This window comes from Crocuta crocuta, unplaced genomic scaffold (genome assembly GCF_008692635.1).
Source record: "Crocuta crocuta isolate KB4526 unplaced genomic scaffold, BGI_CrCroc_1.0 scaffold24, whole genome shotgun sequence".
Lineage (NCBI taxonomy): Eukaryota > Metazoa > Chordata > Mammalia > Carnivora > Hyaenidae > Crocuta > Crocuta crocuta.
The window spans coordinates 8,303,841-8,330,444 of record NW_027530974.1 but is presented as its reverse complement, the minus strand read 5'-3'; the positions used below and the strand labels follow the sequence as shown (position 1 = coordinate 8,330,444).

The following is a 26,604-nucleotide window of genomic DNA, read 5'->3' as shown; positions in this document are numbered from 1 at the left end:
TAAGCAAATGGAATCTCTAGGGGCACCTGTGTGGCTCATGCCCTTGAACGTGTGACTCCTGGGTTAGGCTCAGGTTATGAACTCACAGTTTGTGGGATCTGGCTTTGAGTTGACAGAATGGAACCTGCTTGGGATTATCTGTCTCCCTCTCTTTCTGCCCATCCCCTGCTCACACACTAGCACTCTCTCCTTCACTTTCTTTCTTTCTAAAACTAAATAAATAAGCTTAAGGGGTGCCTGGGTGGCTCAGTTGGTTATGTGTCCAACTTCAGCTCAGGTCATTATCTTCCACTCTGTGAGTCTGAGGCCCACATCGGGTTCTGTGCTGACAGCTCAGAGCCTGGGGCCGGCTTCGGATTCTGCGTCTCCCTCTCTCTCTGCCCCTCCCCTGTTCGTGCTCTTTCTCTTTCTCTCTCAAAACATAACTAACAAAATAAACATTAAAAATAATGAAAAACAATAAATAAGCTTAAAAAAGGAAATGGAACTTCTTTAGAGAAGGGTAGGGTAATTTCCTTTCTTCTTTTTAAATTTTAAATCTCAAAGATTTTGCTTTTATCTTGTAACAAATAGCTATTGGAATATTTTATGAAAACATAATGTATTTTTAGATTTTAACTTAAAACACTGATACGAATTATAGTATCTTACATTAGTATCACACAGCAAAGTCTTCAACATGTTGTCAACATAATTCTATTTGCTCTTTAGAGAAATCTTGAGGTAATCAGGTCAGGAATTTCACAGGTGAGGGAAATTAGCGAGATTCAGAAAGATGACTTGCCCAGCATCAGAAATGTCACAGCCAGGACTAAAATCTAGGACATTTTGCCAGGCAGGATCTTTGCACATGTCACAATATTTCAGGAAAGGGATAAAAACACCTCCTGAGTAAGAACATTTTTTGCCTTTAATTGTGTGGGTTTCAGTAAATAATGTGCAAGTAGGTTATATGGCGTTTTGCCCTCAATTTGAAACCTCAGAATGATGAATGGTAAAATGGCTTCTGCTAGATGTTCAACCCAGGACTCCCAGCTTGCCTGTCAAAGCATCAAACATCAAACGTGAGGGAGTGGGCTTTCCACTCTTTTCGTGTAGGTCAACTTGGCATTTTAATATTGCTCCCAAAACCCTGATCAGGAACTGAGTCTGCTCCCATGGAAAGATCCAGCAAGAGAATACTGGGAAGACCCTGATGAGGGTCCTACAGATAGGGAGACTTTCCCAAACTTTGGAAGGCCACTTAAAGAACCAGAGTACCATATTTTACCGGAATCCTATAACGTTAATGGAGGAAGACTTCAAAGGCATGTTAATACTTTATGAGTCTCAACATAGTTAGGTGAAAATGTTATCTTCCTGGAACAAAAAATCTGTACAAACTAGACTAATAACCATGTTTTTTTATTCATGCACAAAAAGCTGAAACATAGGACTGTACTCCATATTTAAAGAATGGCCAGTTCTATGCAAAGAAAAAAAAGTCAACAAACAGTTCTTTGGCCTTACTGTGGTCGGTCAGGCATAGTCTCTATGCGACTGAAAGTCGAGACATCTCATAAAATGCACTCAGGAATCTGGATAGTAGAACCTTAGAGGCTTTCGATCCTGCTTCTGCTCTCAGCAACCTGCTGTTCTTGTGTCAAGGAAGAAAACATGTAGCATAAAAAGCTAGTGTGTTGGCTTCGAATCCCAAAAAACAAATAACTCATTAAAATGCACGAAATCAACTAGTACATCCATCTGCAGTCCCTTCACCTTTAAAATACAGAAAAAGAGAGGTCCTTGGGTGGCTCAGACAGTTGACATCCGACTTCAGCTCAGGTCATGATCTCATGGTTCCTGAGCCCGAGCTTTGGCATCAGGCTCCCGGCTGTCAGCCCAGAGACGGCTTCAGATCCTCTGTCCCCCGCTCTCTCTGCCAAAAATAAATAAACATTATTTTTTTTAAAAATAAAAAAAATACAGACGATTCTTTAATCCAGTGGTAATGTGACCTCTTCCCAATAATCTCCATTAGCCTCTCACCTCCAAACACCCTCAAAATATGAAACGTAACTCAAAACTTTTGGCAGATTCAAAATAAACAAGTTAGCCCACTTCCAAGCTGAAGATACCACCACTTCCCTTTATGTCTGTAGAAAATCTGCAGTGACCACTCCCTGAGTATTTTCCCTTGCCCTGCACTGCTCTAGGGTTTTAGCGTATTTAGGGGATCTCACATGATTTTTTTTTTTTTTTTTTNNNACACACACACACACACACACACACACACACACACACACACCCCTTTTGAGTGTTCTCTCCTTTTCTTCTCCACTTTGTACTGTTTCCTTAATTCCACTAGATATAAATCACTGCGCCAACTACCAGACTAAAGTCCTGGGAGCTCAAAACTCCTGCTGTTTCGCACAGGTTTATAGACTTGTTATTTTCATTACTGCTTTATAAACGACGGCGTTTGAAGCAACGTGTAGGTTAAGTAAAAGAACGCTGAGGATTTCAATTGCTCGGATGTTTGCAAGCTATGGTCTTCAAAAGTACACTTGAACTTTTGTGTGTGAAACCGCCAGACTTGAAAGAGTAGCACTGCTTTCACGATTCAGTTTTAGTTGAAGAAAGGAAGCTTCATTGCAAGCATAGGTGAATCTTTTTAAGAACTGCAAATTACTGAGTTTTGAACAACATGTTGGCCATCTGACGTAGGATGTGGACTTGATATGACCCATGGGAGGAGAAAAGACATTTCCAGTCTTAGTTTAGAGATTTCTTTTTTCCCCTTTCATCCTTAGCTTTCTCTTGCTTATTTATCACTACATCAGTCACTGATACATTTTCTTTCACTAAATGGTGAAGTCCTCTTAAAGGAAGAATGAAAGTACTTAATCATTTGTAATTTGTAGGGACCCTCATTTCCACATCCTTTTTAAGCTACTTGATATAACTGAATGTGACTATAAATATTCCAGTTTATATTGCAAGATACATCCAGGGTGTATTATATTACTTCCTTTTATAAAGTTTACTATTTGACTTAAAATGTTTTTATGCCCTCCTCTTAAAGAACATCTTCTCCAGCTAAACTTATAAAAGCACTGTCTAGATCCTGCTGTTATTATTTTTTTAAAAAATTTTTTAATGTTTTTTTATTTATTTCTAGGAGAGAGAGAGAGACAGCGTGAGCAGGGGAGGGTCAGAGAGAGAGGGAATCACAGACTGAAACAGGTTCCAGGCTCTGAGCTGGCAGTCAGCACAGAGCCCGACGCGGGGCTCGAACCCACCAACCGTGAGATCATGACCTAAGCGAAAGTCAGACGCTTAACTGACTAAGCCACCCAGGCGCCCCAATCCTGCTGTTATTATTAATACAGTGCTGCTGCTGCTGCCTCTATAGCTAACACAAATAATCAGACACATGCATGCATATTATTTCAATAAAATGACATAACTTTAAAAAAAATTTTTTTTTTAAATTTTATTTCTAGGAGAGAGAGAGAGAGACAGCGTGAGCAGGGAAGGGTAAGAGAGAGAGGGAGACACAGACTCTGAAATAGGCTCCAGGCTCTGAGCTGGCAGTCAGCACAGAGCCCGACGCGGGGCTCGAACCCACACACCGCAAGATCATGACCTAAGCAAAAGTTGGACGCTCAACCGACTAAGCCACCCAGGTGCCCCTAAAATGACATAACTTTAAAGGAAAGATTTTTTTGTCTCCCTAACATTAAATGAAGATGTCAGAGCAACTCTAAGACTTGGACGAGGTTTGTAGTAAGCGGCAAAGCCTGGACTGAAATTTGGGATTTTGGACTCCATCACCTGTTTCCTTTCTCTTTCTTCCACAGCTATTTGAATTCTATCATCACACATAATGTAACATTAAGGCATATTTCACAGAAGAGTTGGGGAACGGAAGCCACTAGTTTGTTGAGCATGATATCATTTAAACTATTAAATTGAAGCCATTAAATAAAACATTAAAATTCTTTTTAAAAATCTAGGTTACAACCACTTTTAAACAATGTTGGACATGTGCATCACACACCACGTTATGAGAAAATAGTAAATTTTAAGTCACATTCCTAATTTCAGAGAATATACCATTCTATCAGAGTAGGTAGAAACTATAAGCATTTTAAGAAATGGAAAACAATTTGAGAAAATTATTAACATGATAATGAGTCAGTTCCTTAGGAGTTGAAAGAGACCACATCAGATAGTGGTAGTATAAGAGACATTGTTTCCTTCTTAATTTTTTTTACATTAATTTATTTCTGAGAGAGGGAGAGAGACAGAGCACAAGTGGGGGAGGGACAGAGAGAGAATGAGACACAGAATCCAAAGCAGGCTCTGGGCTCTGAGCTGTCAGCACAGAGCCTGATGTGGGGCTGGAACCCACAAATCATGAGATCATGACCTGAGCCGAAGTCAGATGCCCGAGTCACCCAGAAGCCCCAGAAATTGTTTCCTTCTTAGAAGTCACACAGAAGACCCTGAAGATTTTACCATAGGAACACTAATCTCCAGATAGGGACAGTGGTCGATTGCATCTCACCTTGGTGTCATTTCCCTTTTGGGATTTCTCCAGTAGCATTGCTGTTCCTGATGGCAGAAGCAGAGTTATCTTCCTTTCCTTCTAAAACTTTGACAGAAGTGCCCACAAGCTTTCCTCTCCTGGGATATTTCAACGTAGCCCAAGTATCACCAACTTACAAACACACGGGCTGACCTGGAACAACAGGAAAACAAGATGGAAATGTAACAAAGTTCAGCTTGCAAACCAGTCTATGGCCCCGCATCCTAATCTACTCAGTGCAAAGACCCCGCCCTATCAAACATCCCCTTGGAAACACAGTAACACACCTTTACTCTGAAGCACCTGTAGAAATTTTCAGTTCCTTGCTTTTTTTTTTTTTTTCCAACTCTTAGCTTGCTGCTACATAAAGGAAACTTTTTACAACCCGTAAGTTTGGAAACGATCTCCAAGGTCCTTGAGGGTTGACAAATAGGATTTTCATTGAGTTCTGGTTTATTTTTTATTTTTTTGGCCCCAGGTGATTTACAAAAGTTGTGACTAACAGGAAGAATAATCTGAATTCAGGAAGAATTTTAGGTGTTTTTTCTTTCTTTCTGGGTACAGCATTACCCCATGACATGCTCAGTGATATAGCAATATCAACCCAAGAAATTATGACATTCCCACAGCAAGAATGATATCTTTATATACCAGGACACAGGGAGAGGTAGGAGTTACCATACTGTTGGATTCTAGTAAGAGGAGCTATTTGGAGAAACGAAAGGTTTCTATATGCTACTTGAAGGAAGAGGTATTTGTACTTACCATGACGTGTTGAACCTGCTAGATTTCTTAAAATAGCCTTATTCTTCCAAGATTAGGGAATGTGCCTGCTGATGAACCTTTCATCAGCAGGCTTCTTAATTAAAAGAATATGATGAGAGGAAGGGGCGAGGGGAGGTGCTTTTAGCCAGGTCATCCCCTCATCTCAAAAGGCACGATGTTGCTTACAACATCAATAAACTTTCTTCTTTATAAGAATTATTTAGTCTGCAAGCAGCAAATAAAATTTTATTTTTTCCTCACACATAAAGTTTATTCCAGACAGACCACCAGCCTGTCGTTAAAAAATAAAACCGAAAATAAAACAAAACCAAAACCAAAAAACCTCAGGGTTTATTTGATGCGAGAGCGGAATATTAAAAGTCACGTGGGGGAAAGAGATTATTCCAGAAAGAGGAAGCCCGTAGAGTCTCATTACTTGTAGTTATCAGTCGGAAATTTTAAGACATGGATGTTTATTAAGGCTTCTGTGCAGATATTAGATGTTTGACCCCTTCTCTCAAAGGATCAATCAAACACGGAGTTGTCTCAAAGCAGAGGGCATAGGATTAAGAAAAGGAAATAGAAATTTGAACCATTATTATATAGAAGTAAGATTTTAGAAGTTTTATGTACAATGCAGATTATCCAGTAAGACCTCCATCAACCTATTGGTTAATTAGTAAATATTTATGAAATGCCTCCTATGTTTTCAGAATGACTATTACTAGTGGCTAACAATCAGTCTCTACTCTGTGTTAAGCCAGGCACAAGCACTTTCCGTGGACTATTTAGTCCTAGAGTCATACTGTTACATAAATGCCATTACAGATGAGAACCCTGAGGCACAGAGAGCTTTGGTAATGTGTTCAAGGTCACACAGCTGGTGAGAATAGAGCTGGGAGGGGCACCTGGGTGGCTTAGTCAGTTAAGCATCTGAGTCTTGATTTCCACTCAGGTCATGTTTTCCCAATTTGTGGTGGGTAAGCACAATTTAGTATATCCAAACAACGGGATACTGTTCACCAATAAAAAGAAGTGAACAACAAATACATATAACACAGATGAACCTCAAAAGCATTGTGCCAAGTGAAAGAAGTCCCTTGCAAATATCACTCAGGTAGGAAGAATTCTTTTTTTTTTTTTAAAGTTCATTTCTTGTGAGAGAGAGCAAGCAAGAGAACATGAGTGGTGGAGGGGGAGAGAAAGAGAGAGAGAGAGTGAGAGAGAATCCCAAGCAGGCTCCATGCTTTCAGTGCAGAGCCTGACTTGGGGCTTGATCCCACGAACTGTGAGATCATGATCAGAGTGGAAACCAAGAGTCAGACGCTTAACCAACTGAGCACCATGGTAGGCAAAATTCTAAACGGTTGTCCAGATTCTTGGGGTAAATACCCTGTGTGATTCTCCAGCATGGAAGGCAAGATAAACCTGTGATGAGTCACTCCTGTGATTAGGTTAGTTCTGTGGCAAAGGTAAAGGGGTTATTCAGGTATAAAGGAGTTCCAATTAACACGACTCTGAATTAATCAGAAGGGAGATTATCCTGGGTGGGCCTGACTTAACTGGATGAGTGCTTTAAAATTCAGTCCAGGTCTTCTATGAAAGGAGAGACTCATGATAGAGATTGTTTCGTTAGCCTTAAAGAAACATTGTGAACTACCTTTGGAGGGGACCAGGTGTCAAGGGATTGAGTTTACTGGAAGCAGTCCCTCAGTGACAGCTGGCTGGACACATGGACTTCAGTCTTACAACCACAGGTAATTAAATTCTGCTGAAAACATGAATGGGCATGGAAATGGATTCTTCCTACTCAAGCCCCAGATGGGCCCACAGCCTGGCTGATATCTTAACGATAGCCTGGAATGACCTTCACCAAGAAGACCCAACTAGCCTGGACTTCCGACCTACAGAAACTATAAAATCAAAATGGATATTGTTCTCAGATATGAAGTTTGTGGTAATTTGTTACACAGTGATAAAAAAATCAGCATACCGTGTATCATGTCATTATATTTATATGAAATATCCAAAAGAAACACCTATTCCCTGACGTGCAATCTCAACAATGCAAAATATTTGAAATGCCTGCTAAGGCAGCCTCCTCAGTGCATATGCTGACTTCTCTTTCCCAAACCCAATCCAGATAAAGCACAGTTTTGATGTCAACACTGGGATGGAAAAAGTTACTGTTTAGAGTGTATAAACGTTTGCAGGTTGTCTCTTCTGATTCCTTGGGAGTTGGCAGGGAGGAGTGAGAGGTATAGAATTAGGAGCAACAGAGGCAGATTCTAAGATGGGTAGTTCCCATTCTTACGTTCTAGTCTTTGGGCCAAAATGGAGGTGGTGCAAAGTAGCTGATGGAAACTTGAAGTACAGTCTCTCTAACCCTGTACTCCACTAAAACTGAAGTGTTTTAAGCTAACACTAAGAATGTACGGCACAACCATACGGTAGAAGTGAGAGTCCCTGTTCCTGGGAGCATGGGGACAAACCTGAAAAGATGGAAGAAGCTGGAAGGGCAACTGAGTGGCAAGGCAGGCAATGCCGGCATGGCGCCTTTATGGGGGCCTTGGTTGGCCATTCCCCAGCCTCAGCTGCAGGATAAAGCAGCATGGCCGGGGGATTCTATGGAAATAATGACAGAAACTTAGAAGATGTCACACACAGCAGCTGATATCAGTAAGAACTGAGGGTTGGCAGAATCACCCAGGGACCAACACTGGGCCCTGCCCGGGCAGAAGGCCTCATCATGAGTTACGTCAGCCGCCAACCTCAGTAGAACAAGCAAGGACCAGGCTAAAAGGAAGACAGTCTCAATGAATACAGAGCATGGAAAGATGCCAAGAAGAACCGATGACTCTTTGTTCTTACCTCACCGCCTTACCTAATACCTCCTGCAACTCTTTGAAGTATCTCTTCTGACTCTTCAGAGAGAAGCAGAATAGCAGGAGAGAAACGTTTAAAAATAATCAATGAATGATCTATTAAAAAAGGCTTCTGTGAAGTTACTCTGATGGGTCGGCTGGACTGGGAAGGTGAAGAATAAGAAAAGGAAGGTGACACCCAGATATTAAGCCCGAGCAATCGAAGGATGCTTTAGTGCCATAGATGCTTTAGTGCCGTAGACCGTGGTGAAGGCAGATGCCAGAGAGACTCCCTTTTCAACGAAGCAGTGGGAAAAGCCATCTTCTATTCCAGCTTTGTGAAATTTGAGATGCCTGCTGATTGTATTTGTGCAGATGTCAGTCAGTTGGGTATCAAGTCTGTAGCTCAGGGGAGAAGTCTGGAAAAGCAACATAAATCTGAGTGTCATCCACACGTTGGTAATAGTCAAAGTCCAGAAAGGGAGTGTCAAGAGAGGGTTGAGAGTTGGCCGGCAGAGAACCACCGCCCTACACAATGGGTGGGGGCCTTGAAAAGGAAAGGGAATGAGCCAAGAAGATTGCATGATGGTGGAGCCACAATGGGTGTATCGCCCCTAGGAAAGGATATGAAATGATTGCGGTATTTACCGCAGTCTCATCTGAGGTAAAATTCCACAGAACTGAGAAAATTGAGACCATTTTTGATTCCAGCGGTAGTTCTGACATAGTAAAGAGAAGAAACGAAGGCCAGGCGTTCAGGCGAACAGTGAGGACCAGATATCCCTATTTCATTTATTTCCACTAGAACTTGATGGATCTGAGACGATAGCTTCCAAACTAAACAGCTGGAATATGGTATCCATCACTCACTGTGTGGAAGCTGGAGCTCTCGGAGCTTTTTATCCTGTGTATTAATAAGTCTTGGGGATGCGAAAGGAGAAAATTTAGTTAGGATAATGTTGTGTTCTTCTGTGTGGGATTATGAATCCTTAATGTTATTGTCCCTACTGATGTTTGTTGGACTCGGAAAAGGCAGCTGGCTCTCTGCGGTTTTCACAGGAAGATATCCACCTCACCAGGCTCTCACAGTGAGAAAAATTTTAAATGCGTAAATGAAGATGGATCATTTTCGCAGTCCCATTGCTTCTCTTTGTGGTGCTTTTTGCCCCGAGATTATACAAATGGATGGTTTTATGGCCGCTGCACATAGCACAGCTGTAGATACAAGAAATTGTTCAGAAATGGGGGGTGGGGGGGTTAGGGAAACACTGTGTGACGCTGTCGCGTTCAAAAGCTGCATGTGTCGCCCGACCCCATATAGCACATATGGGTCATGGAAGTTCCAAATAACCTAAAGCAGGTTTTCAATTATAGGCATGACTCCTTAGAATATTCTCGGCATTGTGCTTTCTCTTTTCTTCTTCTTCTTTTTCTTTTTAATTTAGTTTCTGCCAAATGCAAAAAAAAAAAAAAGAAAGAAAGAAAAGAAAAGAAAAAAAAAGTTTTCTTTCATCTTTGTCATTCTCTGCAGATCTTTTTCCTGAAACTAGGGCAAACTTAGCATGCCCTGATGCGAGGTGAGGCGCCCAGGATACCAGCGCCATCAGACGCGCTATTTTCCTTGCAATGCACTAATTTTCAGAACAATAGAGTTTTACAGTCATTCATAAGGAAGCCCCAGGAGCACAAAACAATATTGAAATTAAGCTTAGTGTGTGAAAACATTATGTACTCGTCTTCCCACTCCTCTGCCTTTATGCCTCTGTTCTCTGAGTGATAACATCGCTATAAAACCTTGCAGCTACACTGGAGTGTGTCACTTTGCTGATACCTAGGGGTGTGAGGCCCTTGTAAATCTTGGCTCTTCCACGACTAGAAGCTGATTAAAATGTGCTGGCTTGCTCTGGAGCCCCGTTCCTTCCCGGGCTTCCTCCGTCATTGCCAACTACCAGCGGTCACCGACAGGGCTCCCCGGTCTGCCTCTGCCAAGTGAAAGGTTTTGAAATTAAAAATCCGAAGAAATGGTGCCATGAGCCCTGGATCACGTGGTTTCTCCTTAGGAAACTGCTTAATGAGGAAATTCGGCACAACCGCCCCGCGGTGGCCCAACACAGAACGCGAATTTAAAGACACAGAATTTCTTTCTCGAATGAGACAAAGGCACTCCAGTGGCTCAAAGTGAAGCCCTTCGTTTCTTGAGAGAAATGGTGGAGTTTTGAATGAGGTCTGTGGAATTTCTGGTGGTCGGTGTACACATGCTCGTCCCAGGAAGCTTTGGAGAGCAGACAAAGAGCCTAAGGAGAAAATGAAAATGATTCATAATTTTCAAATCTCATCAAAATTTAGGTCAGACTGCATGTATGTCTCACTCTGCTTAAAAATTTTCCAGTGTCGTTAAAGTTTCTATGGAAATAAGATGTTCATATTTATTTACGTAGTAGACCGTTGCAAACAGGTACCAATGTTGATATAATATTTATTCATTCATTCATTCATTCATTCATTCATTGGGGAGAGTGTGCATGAGTGGGAAGAGACGGGCACAGGAAGAGAGACAGAGGAAGCATTTTCCAGGTTTGGCGGGTAGCTCAACCTCAATGGGGCTCAACCTCAGGAACTGTGGGAACATGACCTGAGCAGAAATCAAGAGTCAGATGTTCAAGCGACTGAGTCACCCAAATGCCCCAATTTTCTACTGTAGCAGGATTCTCATACAAAGTCCTGACACCGAAGTTTTTAATGTCCAGGAAGCAACCTCTCAGTTGGGTTCATACCGGAAGAACTGAGCACGGAAACTCACATGGCATAGTTTTTATACATTTTCTATTTCTTTGGCTCCCGTATATAGCAACACACACAAACATCTGATCTGATGAAGTGGCTCTGTTTACAAGGTCATGAGGGATGTTGTCATGTAGGTGCAGAGCCTGGTTACCTTGAAGTTTTCTTTCCCGTTTTTCTCTCTCCTTATGGAGAGGATCCTACCACACTATTATTTAAGTACTTCCTTCCCCCTCCCCAATTTTACAGTATTATGAATAACAATAATAATAATGAACATTTTTATACAGAAGTCTTGGTTCACATATGTGATAATTGTCTTAGGCTCATTTCTTAGCAGTATAATTACCAAATCAAAAGACATAAAAATTTAAAAGACCTGTTGCCAAATTACCTTCTAGAAATGTAATAACTTACATTATCTCCAATGGTTCAGGGAGAGAAAGAGAGAGAGAGAGAGAAAGGAAGAAAGAAAGAGAGGAAGGAAGGGAAGAAGGGAGGGAAAGAGGGAGGAAGAAAGAAACCAGAAAGCCTTTGCCAGTCTGAAAGAGAATTTCATCATCTTCGTTTTTATTTCTTGGCTAATGACCCTGCAGGTGTTCATATGTTTGTCTATTTATTTACGTTTCTTCTGTGAGCTGTTCACTTGGGACATTTGCTCTTCTTCTGTTGGGATGTTAGTGATTTCCTTTTCAATTCTTCAGAACTCATTACTGATTATAGCTATACTGTTTTACTTTTGTTCATCATTTTGTTGTTATTATTGTTACAAACACATTTCCAGTTTGTCATTAGCCTTTTAATAATGACTTTTTTTTTAGAGCTTTCATTCTTAGTGATGTACGTTTTTCTTTCTGAGTACTTGCATTGCTTTTATGGCTTCTGAATGTTTCTAACTCCAAATTAGTTGGTCTAAGGTCTAAGGTCACCATGGGGTGCCTGGCTGGCTCACTCAGTTGAGTGTCCGACTTTGGCTCAGGTCATGATCTCACGGTTCGTGAGTTCGAGCCCTGTGTCAGGCTCTATGCTGACAGCTCGAAGCCTGGAGCCTGTTTTGGAGTCTGTGTCTCCCTCTCTCTTTGCCTCTCCTTCACTTTGGCTCTGTCTCTCTCTCGAAAATAAACATTCAAAAAAATTGAAAAAAAATGAAGTGGCAATATGGTCACCACTCATATTTTCAAAATAATTTTACTTTCAACACGTAAAACTTTGATGTACCTGGGAACTTATTTTTGTGTGTGGGTGGCATCATCAAAATCCAATAAAAACTCTATCACCTTCCTAACTGTCAAATGTCCCTTACCTATTAAAGACATGAATGCACTGGCACTTATCTGGGGACAAAATATCATGTTACATTCATTATTAATTCTTGCAGACTATAGTATTTTAATTGTTCCTCATGAATTCTCATATCTAATCACATAATTTTCTTCTCGTCTTTCTGCCATTGCAAACTTGTTACATATTTTTTCATTTCTATTTATGTATTTATTTTATTGTTTATTTTATTTTTAAAATTTTATTTTTTAATTAAAATTTTTTTATTTATTTTTGAGAGAGAAAGAGAGAGAGAGAGAGAGAGACGGCATGAGCAGGGGAGGGTCAGAGAGAGAGGGAGATACAGAATCTGAAGCAGGCTCCAGGCCCTGAGCTAGCTGTCAGCACAGAGCCCGACATGGGTCTCGAACCCAAGAACTGTGAGATCATGACCTGAGCCAAAGTCGGAGGCTTAACCGACTGAGCCACGCAGGTACCCCGATTATGTTTATTCATTTTTGACACAGAGAGAGACAGAGAGTTGGGGAGGGGCAGAGAGAGAGAGAGAGGGAGACAGAACCCAAAGCAGGTTCCAGGCTCTGAGCTGTCAGTACAGAGCCCGATGTGGGGCTTGAAGCCACAAGTGTGAGATCATGAACTGAGCCAAACTCAGATCTCAACCCACTGAGCCACTCAGGCGCCCCATATTTTTTCTTTTAGATGAACTTTAGAAACATCTTGTCAAAGTTAGAAAGAAAAATATCATCAGAATTATAACAACTTGCTTTAACATTACAGACAGTCCACACTAAGCATAATTAACTGGAATTCATACCATGAGAGTGTGAAAAACAAAACCTCTGTCCAATACACATATATTTTCGTTAACATAGTAGTGGGCAAGGTGAGAACTGCCTGAATGAATTAGTTTGTGAATACCAATAGGTTTCTTACACAGGAAGATCATCCATCCTGTATAAATATCCTGTAAAAATATTTATAACTTGGAATCTATATTCTAGGCATAGAAATTAATCCACTAATTACATTTTCCTTTTAAGATCTCCAAGGAAAACATTATAGTGTTCATCTAGGTTGAATACATTTTAAGGTACTTCCTCATTATATTAAATTTATTTTAAGCTAAACCTCCTCCCCCTACCTTTTTTTTTTTTTCTTTTTGACTGGACCTTTTCACGGCTTATGCTCTTAAATAGCAAAGTTACTGATTTAATAAAAATATTTATTTTGTGTCTGATTTTTGCACTCTCCTGTTGATCTAAAAAGAGACTTTTTTCCCTATTTATTCTCTGCAGAGTTTTGGAATAGTAAGTTAACTCTTACCCACTTCTTATTCTCTGATTACATTTCTTATTTTCTTTTTTTTTTGTATTCTTTACTTTCAATTCATATTTTACTGATTTGAAGTTATCCATAATTGCAGAACAAGTTTAAATAGCACTGGTGATAACAAATAACACTTACTTGTTTTCTTTTTTTAAAATTTAAATTGGTGTTTCATTTTTGGGAATTATATTAACTCTCAGTTTAAGATAATTTAAGATATCTTTTTTTATATTAATAAGAATGCTTTTTCTATTTTTCTTATAATTTTATCAGACATGTGTTCTGAATGCCATTCAAACTTTAGAACTTTTATTAAGGTTTTAGAATATCTTTCTTTAGAAACCTGTTAATGTAATATACTATAGTAATATATTTAGCAACCCTGAAATAATTTTGTGTCTTAAAGAGAAACCTCACTTGGTTGAGGGAGATAATTTTTTATTACACTAATGAATATTTTCCCAAATAATTATTAAGATTTTTAAATCATATAATAAGTGAGTTTGAGTTATCATTTCTTTTTTTTTACACTTTTTTTTTGATTTTATGATTATGATAGTTCCATAAAAATTACCTTTTTTTTGTCTGAAAACATGTATGTATATATTTTTAGACATTTTAAAAATGTTTATTATTTTTTTTGAGAGAGAGAGCAGGGAGGGGCAGAGAGATAGGGAAACAGAGAATCTGAAGCAGGCTCCAGGCTCTGAGCTGTCAGCACAGAGCCCGATGCAGGGCTCGAACCCACAAACCATGAGATCATGTGGCCTGAACTGAAGTCACTTAATCAACTCAGCCACCCAGGTGCCCCTATATGTATGTATTTTTAAAATTTTACTTATATTTACATAATCTCTACACCCAACGTGGACTTGAACTCATGACCCTGAGATCAAGAGTTGCAAGCTCTTCCCACTGACCTAGATAGGTACTCCTGGTCTGAAAGTATTTAAATGGCATTAGAATATTTCCATTTTTGAAAATTTCATAGTGCTGGATTCACAAATAAGGTGCTCTAGCATTAAGCTGGTTTTGAAGTAATTTTTGATAATGCATTTATTTTTGTTCTGGGTTATTGCTTCTTTAGCTTATTTTGGAGGAATTTCTATTTTTCTCAGAAAACTTTCATAGTTACTGAGACTTACAAATCTGTTTACAAAGTTGTGTGTCATTATGTTAGTATAAAATATGTCCATTTTCAGCAGCTGCATCTGGTATATACCCTCTTACCATACAAACTCCCTTCCCTGAGGCCATCAACTCTTATTCCTGTGTATTCTCAGGGAGTCCTGGGTGTTCAAATATAGACTCTGTCAACTCAGACACCTGAAATTATCCACTGCCCACCCCCTTTATCCTGGTCTTCCAGGGCTGCCAGGTGTGTAGACAGCTGTTTTTTTTGCATTGAGTACCACATATGCAAAACCCAGTGACTCCCCCTGGGCAGTAGACACCACTGCTTCTAGTAGCCACCACCTTGTCTCCTTGGTACTGCTACTAACTCCCTCTTCCTAATGTGGATTCATACGTTCTGATCTCCTCAAGGCACACAGCCACTAGTGGAACTCTGACTCCATTAAGACGTAACTGTCTACACTCACTGCTATATTCCCTATATTCCCCCCCACCCCCTCCCCGCTGCCCCAAGAAACACTCAGGTATCAGCAAAGTAGAATCTGGCTCAAGATGTCTGGGGTGGGATCCTGACGGTTCTGCTTGGTTAACATGTTCCCAAAGTATACCTGAAGCACATTATGAATGTTTAGTTTGAATTGACAAAAGGCTGGAGTTGCAGACAAGTCATGGTGAAAAAGACCATGTTGCTCCCAGAACCAGTTCTCTCCATTGCCCAAGGCTTTGTTGATGAGCAGCTCTTGTTTGCTTTGAGCTTGAGCACTTCCTAAACAGACTCCTCAGCTCTTCCTATAAATAGATGGCAGTAACCAAAAATACCTATTTGCTAAAGAGCTTGGGTTCTTCTATTGTATGTTTATTTATTTTATTTTACTTAGTGAATGTTTATTTATTTTGAGGGAGGGAGAGAGAGAGAGAGAGAGAGATCACGTGCACAAATGAGTGCACAAACATTCACAAGCGGGGGAAGGGCTGAGACAGAGGGAAAGAGAGACTCCTCTGCAGCTCAGTGCCCCACTTGGGGCTTGATTTCATGAACCCTGAGATCATGACCTGAGCTGAAATAAGAGTCAGGCTCTTAACCAACAGGGCCACCCAGGTGTCCCTTATTTATTTATTTATTTTAATAACACATTTTACTTGGTTAAAAGGCTAACAGCCTTTGCTTAGTTAAAAGCTGGTAGGTTCAAAAAGCATCCAAGAACAGGAAGATAAGTTATAGGATGGGGAAAATGATTTTACAAGTTTAATATTACAAAATAGCGATTTCATGCACATCATGTATCCAAACTTAAGGATGGATGAGTCAACACTCGTCAAGACACGGGGAAAAAAAAAAGCTTTCGTGAGGTGTTTCATCTTCTTGATCTTTGCTGTATCCCGGTTTTCACTTGTTATGCCTTGAGAATTCACACTGTTCACTTGTATCTGTTTTTCCTACCTTGCCTAGATTAGCTAAGGATTATTTTCTATTTTGCTTTGTTTCTGCTCAAATGTGTAGCTGAGGGGTTTATGAATCAATTTAATTTATTTTTTTACTTCTGTATTTATATTTTATTGAAAAATTTTCCCCTAGCTTTTTTGTTGGATTATTTATTAGGCATTTGAATCATTTGTGCCCATGAATCTGTTTTTAAATGTTTACATATTTGGTTGCATTATCTTATACTGAATTATCCATGTTATCCTATTTTCATTTTCTGAAATGTAGTTAATTGTAGTTTTTATTTCTTTTCTGACCTGATCCGTATTTAGAAGATGCTATTTGCTGTTACAGTATTAAGTTTTTAATTTCCAAATGTTTAGGAAATTTATACGATTTATATGATTCCAGGGGCGCCTGGGTGGCTTAGCCGGTTGAGCATGTGACTCTTGGTTTTGACTCAGATCATGATCTCACTGTTCTTGAGTTTAAGCCTTGTGTTGGGGTCTGAGCTGACAGTGGGGAGCCTGCTTGGGATTCTCTCTCTCTCTCTCTCTGCCCATCCCCTGCTCACTCTATCTCTCTCTAAAAATAAATCAACATTAAAAAAGTGAATTTACATGATCCCATTTAAATTTACAAGGTTTGTTGCTGGCTATTGTAATATATTCTGAGAATATGTATGGCTTGTATATTTTTTCACCAAAAACTCTATTGAGGTTTAGTGTATCTTTGCAAAAAAAAAAAAAAAAGATTATCCCCCGTTTGTATCTATAATTTGATGTCTTTTTCTAGAGTGCCCATTAATTCAAATCTTCTTTATTAGTTTATTAAAACACCTTACATCTTTGTTTTGCACACTTGACTTAGCAAAACCTCAAATGATATTACCGTTGTTACAGTTTTCTTATACCTCTGAGAACTTTGGATTTAGATTTCTGTAGCTAGTCAATCATGGCCATGATTTGACCTTTTAGACTATGAAATGACTCTTTTTTTTCTTTTACCTTAAATACTTATTTGCTATGTAATTGGTATTTTCCACACATACTGTTTTTATACTTTACTGAATCTTTCTCAGTATAGTATACACAAGCTGTTAAGTGCAGATTTTGAAACACCAGCAGAGTTTATATTCTGATTCTGCCTCCTTAATTGTCTGTATATTTCCTCACTTATAAAAGGACTTTGTCAGTTAGGATCATCATCTATAAGCTGATCTTCCATTCAAATTAGTTTGGTGTCATCCTACTCATTTCTTTGAAATGGCCTCTGCTGTGCCCGTTCTGTGTGTTGGCTTCACTCTCAGGTGGGCCTTACACACGATTGTAGGAGGGGTGCGGCAGTGTAAAGCTTCACATCCACTGATCACAATGCTTCATGTCCAAGAACATGGAAACTGGTTTCACCAGCTCCCTGTTATATCTCATTGGTCTCAGGCGACCATTGGAACCTGGAGGCCTGGTCAAAGTTTTCCAGAGCAAGGCTGAAGGGGAAGGCTGATCACTGGATAAAAATTGGATCTATTAGGATGAAAAGGGACGCCTGGGTGGCTCAGTCAGTTAAACGCCAGACTTCCACTCAGGTCATGATCTTGCAGTTCATGTGTTTGAATTTTGTGTTGGGCTCTGTGCTGACAGCTCAGAGCCTGGAGCCTGCTTTGGATTCTGTGTCTCCCTCTCTCTCTCTCTCTGTCCCTCTCCACCTTGAGCTCTCTCTCTCTCTCTCTCTCTCTCAGAAGGAAACATTAAACAATTATTAGGATAGGAAGAGTAGAAATCCACAATGAATGATAATAGTCACACTACCTCATACTGGATGAGGGCATCCCACTAATGCAATTAGAAGTGCCTCACACATTGCAAGTGCTTAATAAATAAAAATGTTATTATTATTAATCTTTCTTTTTTTTAGTGCTTTATTTATTTCTGAGAGAAAGAGAGAGAGTGTGAGCAGGGGAGGGGCAGAGAGAGAGGGACACACAGAATCTGAAACAGGCTCCAGGCTCTGAGCTGTCAGCACAGAGCCTGACGTGGGGCTCAAACTCACGAACTGTGAAATCATGACCTGAGCCGAAGTGGGACGCTTAACTGACTGAGCCACCCAGGCACCCCTATTATTAATCTTTTCATGTTGCTTTTTATTTCCTCATGAGCAGCTTGTATTTCTGTTTTTAAAATCTAGCTGGGATCCTTCCTGCTTGTCAATGAGAGAATTTAAACCATGTTGTACATTCCCTTCCCAGATTTTCCATTTACTGTCATCTTGTTTTACAAACTATTGGATATTCTGTGTCTTTTGCTATCAGAAATGTGTATATTTTCTCCTTCCTCAGTGGTTTGTCAAGCATAACTGTTATTTCTTATTTCATAACTGGTTAAATTTAAGATGAAAAATTGCTGGAGCCTATGTGTTTTTTTTTCTAATCTCGTTAAGATCAGTGTAGGAAAATGTACTTTTATTTCCCTTCACTAATTCTTTGGCATTTATCCATATGATTCTGGCTAATAGAAACAAATCATTAGCTTGTTTGTTTTAATGTAGTTTAGTTTCTTCTTCAAGAATTCACAAAACCAGAAACTTCTCATGTATCCCTTTGGCTGAATCTTGCTGGTGTCCCCTCCACACTAGTATTTCCCTGTAGGGAGTGACCAGCACAAATCTCTGAGATACTTTACAGTCTAGTATCTCACTGCCATGAAACTCACTAAAAGAAAATATAACAACAGGTGTCCAGAAGGAAACAGTCTGGAAAATGCAATTCTACACAGTGGAGACAACAGTTTACATTATTATGCTCCGAAGTTTTCTCAGAGTTTTTTCAGAGGTCTCTATTCTAAACAGAATCATGCTTTCCTTGTCAATAAGCAAATGGTCCAGGTAAATGACTTCCCCAAGACAAAAGATCAGTCTGGTTTTTAAGTTGAATTGAAATATACACAATAAGAGAAACACAGATAGGATATTTAGCCTTTAAATGTAGTATTCCTTCTACTGTGTCCGCTTAAGAGTGTGGGTGAGTGGTCTTGAGGTGCCTGGGTGGCTCGGTCGGTTAAGCATCCAACTCTTCATTTTGGCTCAGGTCATGGTCTAATGGTTTATGAATTCAAGCCCTGTGTCTGGCTCTGTGCTGACAGTGCTGAGCTTGCTCGGGATTCTCTCTCTCTCTCTCTCTCTGCCTCTCCCCTACTTGCACACCCACACACTCTCTTTCAAAATAGGTAAACAAATCTTAAAAAATGATTTAAAAATGTGGGTGTGTCATCTCAAATATAATACCCTGTTAAAGAGGCAAGGGTTTAAAGAAATCTTCAAAGATGGCTTACTTCATCACGTCATCTGATACCTGCCAAAGGTCTGGAACCTAAGAAGTATGATGAGATATGATGTCCCTAAGAAGCCTACCTCACAGGAGGTGAGATGAAAGATGAAGACAATGGCTTCTATTTCCAAATTCCTTTAGAATGGCACAGGTGTGGTCAGAAATCAAACAAATATAAGAGGTCATATTTTTTTTTCCTTTTAAAAAAATGTTTTATTTATTTTTAAGAGAGAGAGAGACAGCATAGACAGAAGACGGTCAGAGAGAGAGAGAGAGAGGCACAGAATCCAAAGACAGGCTCCAGGCTCTGAGCTGGCAGTCAGCACAGAGCCCGACGCGGGGCTCGAACCCACGAACCGTGAGATCATGACCTGAGCCGAAGTCGGACGCTTAACCGACTGAGCCACCCAGGCGCCCCAAAAAGCCAGATCTTTTTGAAGTGACCAACTTGATGAGCGTTAAGCAGAATAAAGAAAATATATAAAAGCTTACTTAAAACTGAGTTGAAATTAGCCACCCTGCTTTCTGGAAGAGGCGGGCATTAGGCAGGTGACAGAAAACAAGTAACACCGCTGCCTCTACTATCCTTTCATGCCACTAAAGGAAGACTTGCTGAGAGTAGGGAGCCTTTTGTGTTGGAGAAGCACATCAGTGACCTTTGATGTACAAATGTGGGCCCTAAGACAAATAGCCTCCACCAAAGGGAAACCAGCGTCCAGTATGCAACTAAAAATATAGGATCGAACTTACAGAAAACAATTGGTCTTGAAATACATCTTTAGAATAAATATGCATAGAAGTGACCATTGCTTTAAGAGCCATACACCCAAGATTCACTATAGAAAGATCACATGTCAATACCAGTAGACTAATGATTTTCAGTTTGTTTTGGTGGAGGTTACTTAGAAAAAAGAATCAGATATAAATATTACTGTGTTGTATTTACTTTAAATTATTTTGCAAAGAAAATTGCAAGTGAAATGTCGTGCAGTGAATATTTACATCTTAAGAAGCCAATGGATTATTATAAACATGTTCACGTTCTTAATTACTTGACTATCACTTAGTTGTTAACAAAAATCGATGAACATTTAAGATAATAATAATAGTAATAATAATATAGTATAGACTTAATTTCACTTGCTTTGTCATATTTCACATTTTTTATAAGTCTGGAAAGTAAGCTGCAAGTTTCCTTTTCCTAATGGGGAAATTAAAGCTCAGGTGGCTTAAAACCAGTGACTGAAATAACATTCAAACCTTGACTGTCCTGGTCTGAGTCCAATAAGTATTCTTTTTTTACAATATTATACTTAATGTTGTCAAAATAGTTCAGCAAAAGTGACTTGTTTTTCTTAGGAACATACGCTTTCCAATATTCATTAGAATAAATACACCAGCTACCCATAAATAATCACACATCGTCTGGGACCAGGCAATACTGATCATTCACATGACAGAAAAAGCAGGGAATAAAATTACTTAGAAAATTCAAGGTACGATATCTCATGCTATAGCAATGCCTTAACAGGGCCCATCAATAATCATGATTGAAAAATGGATGCAAATCCAGGTATGATCTCTTGTGAACTGATGGAAATGCTAGTCCTACTTTTGCCCTTGTACCTTTTCCTGACATTGTTGCAGTGACCATGAATTCTTCAAGGTTACATTGACCACTCAGTTGATATTGCTGGAAGTTGGGTCTTGAATGTGCCATTTTGGTCCATTAATGAAGAAACTTCTGCAGGCCATTGCAAGGGGGGAATGACAGTAAAATACTACTAATAAGACATCACAGAGCTATGAACCTGCTTGAATCTTTAAAACCCATCGGAAGTGCCAAATATCCTTGACAGTGAGCCTGGCATTTATGGAGCCACTGCTCTGTCCAACACTTCAGTAAATACCTCGGAGGATATAAAGACATATAAAGTATGTAATATGGGAGCTTACTAGCCAGAAGTGTAGGACAGAAATTAAACGCATAAAACAATCAGTGAGCAAAAAGTTCCCATTGTAATTAATTGTTCAGTTGTTTGGTATGATTTTGAAGCGTACACACAATCTGTAAGGAAATATGTGTGGCTGTATGATCGGAGACATATCTACCTATCAAAAAGTTTCAGAGGTAACATCACTTCTTGAAGAGTTTGTTTATATAAGAGAATTTATTTGCCTCCAAACGAATCAGTTTTATTATCACCTGAGGAAGTTTTGGAAGTAAATAGTCCTTAGAATTGAGGTCAATAAAAAGAGTACGCTGATAAATTTTTTCTTGCCCTTTGGCACAGCTGTTCTGCCTGTGTGATATGTGATCAACATGACTCAAGACCATACCCCAAATCACTCCTCTGCCTCAACACGCAAACCAGTACACAGTGGGTCTATTCTCTGAAAGACATGAGGATTCTTGTTTTGTCCCCAAATCAAACATTGTGGAAATAAAACATACATTCTGAAGAAACTTTTCTTTTCATGGATTCTGGCCTTATTCACAAAACATGCTTTGGGGATGTTTCTGAAATATAATGGAAGGCTCAGTCAACATGGTATAGTTGAGACAACACATACTAGTAAATGGTATCACGTTATTTCTGGTAACGTCTGCAGTTAGGTAGGTATGATTCAAAGAAACGCAGAGATAAAACATAACAACTTGGTTTTTTGAAAGTCATTAAAGTACGGGAGGTTGCTAATGAGGAAACATTGTGTGAGCTGATGGTTTGTAGAATTTTAACTTTTATTACATCAAAAGAACATGCAAAGTTATAACTTCCAAATGGAAATAAGAGTTTATCATGTAACTAGTGCCACATCTTGGGGCAGTCCTTGGATATCTTATTGGTCAAGATTATGGTTTGTGGAGAACAACCCCCTTGCTCCGGTCAGTTTCAGAAGACATGAATGTATAAAGGGGGCTTGGGGCTAAAAAAGAATCTGACAAATATTGTCTTAGGTTTTCTCTACCTACAACGGATCTGGAGTGTATGTTGTGTGAACCAGTCTGCAGGATGTGGTACAGAGCTCCAAGCAATATACTCAATTGACCTAAATTTAGGTTAATTAAAATCTTGATGTCTAAGAATCATTTATGGGTGTTTTTTTTTTTTTTGCATTTTTCTGTAAGGTTTGCTTCTGCTAACAAACCCAATAACAAAAATAAATATATGAATTTTTGCTCTGTAGGACACCCATTGAACTAATAATTAAATACTAGGCAAGTATGTAACTTGGATGATTTGGAAGTAAACAAAGAGGGATCAATAAACTTTCCACCTTTAAGAGTCTTCCTCAGGGAAAGTGTTAAAGTTTTAACACTTTGACAATTCGTCTTAAGTCGCTTTATAGTTGACAGTTACGAACTCTATGCCATTCTATTCATATGTACTGTACTTATTTTGAGAGGGAGTTGATCCCATTGAACATGTGATTTTGGATTTTAAACCTAGTAGAGATGTTTTGGAGGAAAAAAAAGGGTCATTTTCCTGGAAAATAGGTAGGCAGACTACATATGTGTTTTATAATACTGGTCAGAAAGTGAAGTAGTGAATTACTGTACAGTGTATGGGTTGCCTGACTAAATTATTATTTACTTAAATTTCCAGTTATTATTCATTGCTTGAATGTTCAAAACCAGATTAAAATGAAATCTGTCAAGTTTGGAAATCCACTCATTTCTGTTCTTGGCTCTAAAACTAACTCCAGATGAAGTTTACCCGACAGTAATCAGATTCAGAGTCTCTGGCCAATATATATTAGGATCTAGAACACATACTAGGCCAACTGGGCCATTCTGGGTGGCAGAATGTAGTAGGAAAAAATCCCATAAACAGTGGGCCCTGCCACACAGAGTGCTAAACTGTCAGGTTTTTTTCAGATTCTGTGGCTCAGTCACCCGCCAGGCAGGAGATTTGTGATGAATAGCACCCATATTGATTTTTCCATAATGGAGTGTAAAAGAAAAATGGACAGGTTTTGTTGCAGGTATTTTCATGGGGTACTAAATTGGAGGATTAGTTGCAAACAGCAGTACTGATAAAGTCTGCTGTCCATCTTGATGGTTGGGTCTTTCTATTAAAATGACACATAAATAACCTATTATATCCCCCACCCATGGAAATTCAAATGCACCTGTCAACTTGATAAAGCACTTGCCTGGAGGGAAGCATTGTTTACATTTTTACTCTATTCTTCAGAAAAAAGTGAGATTCTAATTATTTCTCCCACTGTAAATTAATGCTGACTCTGATGGTTAGCATATCTCTGTATTGTTACATCTTTTGAAAAGTTAAATAATAGAACGGATTCATCATGTATTATACAATGTGTATTTTATGACAGCCTTCCCCATGCTCTTCCATCTCCTCTCTATAAATGCCCATTTCTTCTCTAACTTGTGTGCTTTCGGAGTCTGTCTTTCTTTTTTCTATCCCATGAGAAATCTTTGTTGATACCCAGTTAATTCCAAAACTCTGAACTTCCACCCTCTGTAGCCTGCCTTATTTCTTGCCCTTATGGAAAAGCATATACGATTTTCAACCCATGACTACTTGTTTTTAATCATCTAATGTCATTTTTAGCCTCCGCCTGGGATATTTTTCCCATTAGATACATCATGTTTGAAGACAAATCATTTGGCTATATTCAGAATTGCCACCTCAGAAGTAATTGGGTTGATTTTTCATCAGAATAAATTTGCCTTTTCTTTGTTCTTCCTGGTGTTATCTTTTGGTTGATATTTGTCACAATAATTAAGTTAAATAATGCCTACAATAATAATCTCTTCATTTTCCCCAACTTATTCCATATTTTTCTCCTTTCCTCCTCTTTCCCCATTTTCTCCACACCCCGATCCCTATAAAAAAAAAAAAATAATAAGTTTCTTCATGGGCAGAAAGCACCTAGGGACACAAAGTCTCTATAAACTCCTATAACAACTCAATAACATTTACCTAAAGTAATCTGAGGTTTAAGATTCTAAAGCACCTTATAATCCCGAATCTGGTGTTTTCTACTGTTTCCTGTACATAGACACTCACTAATGTATTCATCTGTTGAATGCTGTGTTTATTAGACTCTAGGTAGCTGGCGGGTGACCTTGGAATTAAAAGCACCTGAAAGGTAAAGATTCAAAAGATTAAATGCAGCTGGCTATTTGAAGATCTCTGTACAGACAGTTCTAGAATTATAGTGGAGACAGATTGCTATGCCTCATGCACTCTGTATACAGCCTGCACAGAATTTTCTTAAAGTATCTCCAGGGGTGAATTGATTCCTCGGTTGCTCTTTTCCCCCAGTTTGTAAATCTCAAGCCAATCGTTAGCTTAATCTTCTCTAATACCTGTTCCTTCTAAAAGTATATTCCTGCCTGAATTCAAGTATTGCCCCACAAAATCACTGGAAAACTTTAATCGGGCATCTGTAGCATAAACAATTTAAAAATTTGTAAATATCCCTCTGTTGAGCTAATTTAACAAAAGCTAAATTAATGACAATCAAAACCTTTTAGCTGAAACAGTAAGGCAATTATAACAACTTGATTAATTTTAAGGTGTTTTTGTTTTCAAAATCAGTTTTTAATAAACAACTTATGTGTCTTTAAAAATCTCTTTAATTTTCCCATTGTTCAAGAGATATTCATTTATTCTTATGGTTTCCAAGAAATCATGCTAAATGTTTTAGAAAAATATGGCAGTATATTATCAGTCAGATATTATTTCATTTCTTTTCCATTATCATGAAAATTATATGTTGGAGTGAGAATTTGGACATGAACTTTATTTCCTCTATATCTCCTTTCTTGTAAAGGAAATGGGTAGACTAAATGTCTTATGTGATAGTTTTGGTTCTCTTAAGAGACTGAAGCAAAAAAAAAAAAGATGTCAGAGAATTGACAGTCTGATAGCTGGACAAAACGCAGCTAGAGATCAGCCATCAATAAACAATAAATAAAAAACAGTAATACACTGTTATTAAAAGATTACAAAAAAGGTGTTCACTAAAAAATTCTTTCAATTGGACATTACTTAAAATCTGGACTAGAACCTTTTTAATTACCCAGAAAATAGAGGTGCTCTGTTGTGTGTATGTGTGTATGTATGTGTGTGTGTGAGTGTGTGTGTGTGTGTGTTTATAAGAGAGACAGAAACAGAGACACACAGAGGCAAAGAGCACAAATGAATGTCGATGCCCTACTTTTAACTAACCACTCATCCATTTGCCAGTCTCAGGTCAAGTTAACTGAGTAAACAAGAGAAACTAGACAGTGCTGAACGTCAGCACACGTCACCTTAAAGAAACAATTCACAAATTCACTGCTCCATTCTATCGATACACAGGGAGATGCTGACTCTGTCTGGTGTGCAGCCAGTAGAATTTTAGAGCAGATGAGTTTCATGCTAAATTTTCACTAACATGTCAGAAATATTTATTTCCTCTAGACTCTTAAGTAAGAAATGTGTGGTAATCATTGTCCTGTCGCCTGAGTCTTGAATTTCTGGCTTCAAAAATGGGAGCACCAACAGATCACGTTTATGTATTTTGGCATTGTACTCTTTCAGATTATAGCAAAGTTGAAAAAAACAGTTCTGTTAAAAAAATCTTATCATTATTTGCTGACCTCTAGAAACTTGAAAAAGTGGAAACACTGCTTACAGAAAGTAATAGCCCTCAACCTTGGATGTCATATGTATTTATTCTCATTCCAATGCACATTATCACTGTGGTATTTTACTAGATTTCAGAGATTGACATTCTCTTAGAAATTACTGACCTCAATAACTCCATTTCGCCATTGAGGAAAGTGAGAAATCAAGAATTTTTCCCACATGATAAGAACACAAATCAAGGGGCACCTGGCTGCCTCAATTGATTAAGCTTCCGACTTTGGCTCAGGTCATGATCTCACAGTTTGTGAGTTTGATCCCTGCATTGGGCTCTCTGCTGTCAGCACCAAGCCTGCTTCAGAACCTCTGTCTCCCTCTCTCTCTGCCCCTCCCCACTATGCCCCTCATGTTCTCTTCTCTCAAAAAATAAACAAACATTAAAAAAAAAGAATACAAATCTAGAATTTTGTTCTCCTGCCGACTGGAGAAGACTGCTTTCCAGAGGTAAGAAAGGATAAGCCAAAACC

At 38.9% G+C, this 26,604-nt stretch overlaps 1 protein-coding gene and 1 long non-coding RNA gene across 2 annotated transcripts in view; one reads left to right on the top strand and one right to left on the bottom strand.

The window, feature by feature from the left end:
• Positions 1-26,604, top strand: part of LOC144236440 (uncharacterized) — a 294,747-nt gene that overhangs the window by 242,079 nt on the left and 26,064 nt on the right. The window lies entirely within an intron of this gene.
• On the bottom strand, positions 1,389-9,691 carry LOC144236441 (uncharacterized). The gene is made up of 3 exons (XR_013336540.1): positions 8,210-9,691; positions 4,553-4,726; positions 1,389-1,918 (listed from the first exon to the last, which is right to left on the bottom strand). It is a non-coding gene; the product is annotated as an uncharacterized LOC144236441 (long non-coding RNA).